The sequence below is a fragment of the Heterodontus francisci genome, chromosome 3, assembly GCF_036365525.1.
Source record: "Heterodontus francisci isolate sHetFra1 chromosome 3, sHetFra1.hap1, whole genome shotgun sequence".
Lineage (NCBI taxonomy): Eukaryota > Metazoa > Chordata > Chondrichthyes > Heterodontiformes > Heterodontidae > Heterodontus > Heterodontus francisci.
The window spans coordinates 93,571,216-93,577,215 of NC_090373.1; positions in this window are offsets into that span (position 1 = coordinate 93,571,216).

Below are 6,000 nucleotides of genomic sequence, written 5' to 3' on the forward strand. Positions count from 1 at the left end.
AGATTGCCCATGGAGGAAGGTCACCTCGTTTAACTGGGCAACCTTCCCGCGTAACGGAGGCTGTACCACCCTGCCGCCACCCCCCACCCGCTGGCTAAATCCCAGTGGCAGCAGGAAGAGGCCCTTAAGTGGCTGGTAATAGGCCACTTAAGGGCCTCAATTGGCCTCTGGGCGGGATTAAATTCTGGTGTGACAGGAAGGCCCTTCGCTACTGTCTCCTGCTGCAATTCTATGCCACCCACACCACCCCCCACCCCCCGCCCGCCCAATGCCTCCAAACCCATCTCCGGGAAACCCATTAAATTTAGCCCACTGGGCTTCTGGCCCACATTTCAGCCTGACAGCAGGGTTCAGAAGCCTGCAGGAAAAATCCTGCCCATATTTCCCTAAATCACAACAGTGACTACACTTCAAAACTACTTTATTAGCTATAAAGCCCTTTGGGTCATCCAAAGGTCATGAAAGATGCTATACTAATGCAAGTTCTTTCTTTCAAACATCTACAATTGCTTATATTTGCCTATTTATAATACTTCCTCACAAAAGCTCGAAATTGAATTATATTACATCCACAGAATTTCTTGGAAGATCTCCAGCAAATTTGGCAGGCCAGACCTCCCTCCAATACATACATGCTGATTCCCCTTTACCATACAATGCCTATCTAGAATTTTCCTTCAGGATAACTTCCAATGCTTTACCCACAACTGATCTTAAACTCATTGTAATTTTCTGGGTTGTACCAATAACCCTCTTTGAAGATTGAGCTTACATGAAGTATTTTCCAATCCTTGGCCATTACTGCTATTCATAATGATTCTGCATCTCGGCAATTATCTGAACAATTTTGCTAGGCACTCATTTAAGTACCATTGTATGATGTCTATTTGAGCCTGGTATATTATCTTGGCTTTAACTTCATCAGTCTATCTGAAATTTCTACTTTCTGAGTATTGCCCCCTTTGCCCTGCCAATTCAACTTCCAAGCTGGGGAGACTGACCATGGCCACTGAAAAGAAGAATTCAATTAGGCTTAAATATTCTGACATGTGATTGTGCCTCCATCTGATATATATGCTATCCCTTGGTTACTTGATAGCACATCTCCTTTGGAACTTTCAATGGCCCCACAGTTTACTTTTCAATGACTTGATGTGTATATTTTCATAGAAGTGCTTCGTATTTCTTTTCATATTTCCTGTTATTCTAACTTCACTTTCTAGTTTATCTCACCTTACCAGTATCTGAAGCTCCTTTATCTTATTTTTATATTTGTCTCACTTCACCATCTGATAATAACTTAATGATTTCCTCTCTCAAATAATTAGTCCTGTTCTTTCAGGTACAGAGAGGGAGACCATGTTCTGCTTCTTTCCACCTCTCAGCCAGGGAAAGAAATCCAACAACAACAAGCAATTGCAACTTTTTAACTCCTGCATTTTAAAGATGGCAGGGGATGAGATAGAAGAAAATGGAATTCTATTTTGTGTCAATTTGATAAAAAGATAGATGCTTTAAAAGAAAAAGGTAATTTATTTAATGATGATATAGAATCATATAATATTGCCAACTCAATAGGAGGACAACAGCTTGGATACTTTTTCTTTCCTGGCTCCCTGTTCATTTCACTAGAAGCACAGAGCAATCTAATTCAAAAGGAACTGAAGGTTATATGAAGTCTAACACCAAAAATATACACGTCATTTTGCAAGGGCTTACTTTCCACTGAAGCAAATGGAAACATTTGTGTAATGTGCGGCACGCTAGCTGTGTGGTCAGCAGCAGCAAGCTCAATGTCCTGAAGCACAGCTTGCTTATTTGCTATGAAAGCTTTGAATAGCACCATACTGGTTTATTAAGTAGTGTGGTTGCTTACAGAAGAAATACATTTCTTAGTTTGGAAAGGGTGGTATGACACTTACATTGCACGGTTCAGTTTAGTTCAAAGCAGGATTTTTTTTCCACCACTGGTGTGGCAACTTACATGTTGTAGCACAAGGGAGTGCAAACTTATCTGGGTCACAGAATGGAGACTAATGCCACAGTGGTCGGCTAGTACAAGGCACAATACTGATGGACTGAGCTGAACATTGTCAGAACACCTCACCCTGCAAGATGAGGCATTTAGTTCCCACAGCCCTTCCAGTAGTAGCCCTGAGAGCTAATTAAACCCACTGAATTGAGAAAGGTAATTGGAGTGACAGGGAGTGACTGCAAGCTGGATTTATAATTTTTTGCATTTTGAGTCATAGGGCTAATTTCTTGCCCCAGCCCCATCTGAAGTGTGCTGCTCCTGACCTTGCCCGAGATCACCCGTATTCCCTGTAACTGGGCACTTGCATGGACCAGGGGAATACCGGCTCAGGTCGGCCTCCTGGCAGAGCCTAGCACCAGCAGTCGAGTCAGGAAACTTAGGGGCAGCTGCAGGTACAAGAAGCCTAAAACAGCAAGTCTGGTCTTGGTGATACAGGCATTCACACTGCCGATAGAGACCTAAAGTCCTGATTGGACTTCAGGATCCTGAGGGTAGAGAGCATGAAAATTAGCAGCAGCCCCACCATAAATCTTCTGGGTTTCTCCTTTCGCCCTAGCAGATCGTCCAGGCTGCAGGGCTTTGGAGGCAGGTCAAGGGCATCATTTTTGCTGGGTGATCCTGTGCTGGAACAAACCTTACAAATGGAAAATGTGACATGAGTCTCATTAGAATAGACCCTTTGGGCCAAATTTCATTCCCATGAAATCCCAGGGCAGTGTTTTCTTGACTTTTATACCTATGGATCTCAGTGTTCCCTGGAACAAATGTCATGGACAGGAGCCTTTATAGTCTCAACTGTTTTAAGCTATAATTCTATGCTGAAGGTTTGCTCATTCCAATAACTCAGTACTCAAAGAGTTAGTATTATACTTCAGCAAATCAAATAAAGGCATGAAAGCAAAATTATATTCACACAGCAATATTGCCTTTTAAAGTAATCCTTGTGCGAAGATGACATCTTGTACATGTCTGTGCTCCCTCTGAGTTTGCAAAATGCACCAAGTGGGCCGTGATAAATTCTGCTGTCATTTTGGCCGGAATTATTGGCTATTTCTTTTTCTGCTGATGGGAACACCTATTGCCTATTGGGAGTGTGTTGCTCAGGAGCCTGCTCGCTGTGAAATTCAACACAGTAATGATTTACGCAGGCAGAGGTTGAAAAAATGACTGTGATAATATTGACTTGAGAGGTGGAATAAGTGAACTGTCAGTGATGAAGAGAGAAACTTGGCAGCCAGCTGCAACTTAAAGTAAAGCTGTAACTGTTCTCTTTTTTTGTAAAGAATGTAATATTCAGCAATGTTCAAAAATCAATAATCTAGCTCTGATGGTTCCAGGAGCAAATTCTTAATGTCTGGAACGCATTCCAAACATGGCCACGACATGCTGGCCATGTCATTACTCCACCAGCTCACTGGCGCCTCAGAGGCATGTTTCCCATTGGCATGAATAGAAAACTGAGCAGTCGGATCCTAAGTCTAACCTTACGCAGTTCATACAGCGCTGAAAATATGGGTAAATTGCAGCGCAGTTATCAAGAAGAAGGTTTGTCAAAGGACCGATTCAACAATTTGGGACACACTTTAACAACAATATCACAGCCTCTTGAGAAACATTTCCATGAGCACAGATCCTTTAACAGCGTCAAACTTCACATGAGGAAAACAAACACATTTACAGTTGCCCCCTTGCAAATGGATTTGTACCATTCCCCCTTAACCTTTGAAGACATGCATAAGCTTTTTATGAAATAATTTCTGCAAAATTATTTTCAGTAAATTTCTTTTGTGAAATCTTCTCAAGCAAAAATGAGAGAAATGCAGTGAAGCACAAAATATTATAAAAATATAAGCAGGTTTTAACTCCTTTATAACTCCGTATTCCATGAAACATAGAACCCTGTAAAAGATTATTTCATGGTAATTTTGTGACTTCAATGTCAGATGTCCATCACACTAAGGTGCCATGTATCTATTTTTAGTGATTAATTTTGTTTGCATTTCCCAAATGGCAGCTAACATTCTTACAGCCAAAGAAAAGGTCTGATATATCTAATTGCATTATCAAAAGTCTTATCCCTGTGAACACTTCCACTCCGCACAACTTTATTTTCTGTTGCCACGTTTTGTCACACTTTTTAATCACAATTTTGCCTATACATTCCTTTGTCTGTATTTGCATAGGATTTTCCTTACATAACATCATCACTCTGATCATGCTATCTGGTCACTGGTTTCCATAAAGTGCTTGAAGTACTCGCTGAAAAAATGTTTTTAACTACCGTATTTTTCTCAGTAACTAAAATTTCCAGGTGGCTAAATTGGACAGTGCCTGAAAACAGGCGGAGAGCTGGTGTTGCATGATTACCCTGTGCCTGTTCAATGTGATGCAGGCAGCTTGCCAACTTCATGCTGCCGGATCACTACCATGATTGTAGGATGCTGTCAGCATTAACCGTGTTGCTGAGTAGCTGTACGCATTAGCAGAGGGCACAAAATCGTAAGAGGCTAGTACGAGTTAAAACTAGCCAGCACCACTTAAAGCCAGCCTGCACCTGGTAAAGGCGAGGTGGATTATGGCTACAGAAGGTGGTGGAAGTCCTTGTATACGTTACTCTGATGAAGAAAAAGACTGAATAATGGCGCAACATCGGAGAGAGCAGGCTCCTACATTCTCAGACACTGCACTGGAGGCCTTGGTGGAAGAGATGGAAAGGAGGAAAGAAGTGCTGTATCCACAAGAGGCCCTCCAGACAAATGCTCACAAAGCAGTGTGATCAGATAGCAGTGCCAGCCAATGCCAGAGTCAAGCCCTGAGAACCTGGATGCAGTGCCACAAAAAGTTAAATGACCTCACACGAGTGGTCAAGGTCAGTGAATCCAACTTCAAATGCCATATTTCACCAACTGCACCGCTAGCCTCTGAGGTCAATGGGAATCAGGGGGAAAACCATTCGCTGGCTGGAGTCATACCTCGCGCAAAGGAAGATGGTTGTGGTTGTTGGAGGTCAGTCATCTGAGCTCCAGGACATCACTGCACGAGTTCCTCAGGGTAGTGTCCTAGGCCCAACCATCTTCAGCTGCTTCATCAATGACGTTCCTTCAATCATAAGGTCAGAAGTGGGGATGTTCGCTGATGATTGCACAATGTTCAGCACCATTCGTGACTTCTCAGATACTGAAGCAGTCCATGTAGAAATGCAGCAAGACCTGGACAATATCCAGGCTTGGGCTGATAAGTGGCAAGTAACATTCGCGCTACACAAGTGCCAGGCAATGACCATCTCCAACAAGAGGGAATCTAACCATCTCCCCTTGACATTCAACGGCATTACCATCGCTGAATTCCCCACTATCAATATCCTAGGGGCTACCATTGACCAGAAACTGAACTGGAGTAGCCATATAAATACCGTGGCTACAAGAGCAGGTCAGAGGCTAGGAATCCTGAGGCGTGTAACTCACATCCTGACTTCCCAAAGCCTGTCCACCATCTACAAGGCACAAGTCAGGAGTGTGATGGAATACTCTCCACTTGCCTGGATGGGTGCAGCTCCAACAACATTCAAGAAGCTCAACACCATCCAGGACAAAGCAGCCCGCTTGATTGGCACCCCATCTACAAGCATTCACTCCCACCACCGCCGACGCACAGTAGCAGCAGTGTGTACCATCTACAAGATGCACTGCAGCAATGCATCAAGGCTCCTTAGACAGCACCTTCCAAACCCGTGACCTCTACCAACTAGAAAGACAAGGGCAGCAAATGCATGGGAACACCACCACCTGCAAGTTCCCCTCCAAGTCACACACCATCCTGACTTGGAACTATATCACCGTTCCTTCGCTGTCGCTGGGTCAAAATCCTGGAACTCCCTTCCTAACAGCACTGTTGGTGTACCTACCCCAAATGGACTGCAGCGGTTCAAGAAGGCAGCTCACCACCACCTTCTCAAGAGCAATTAG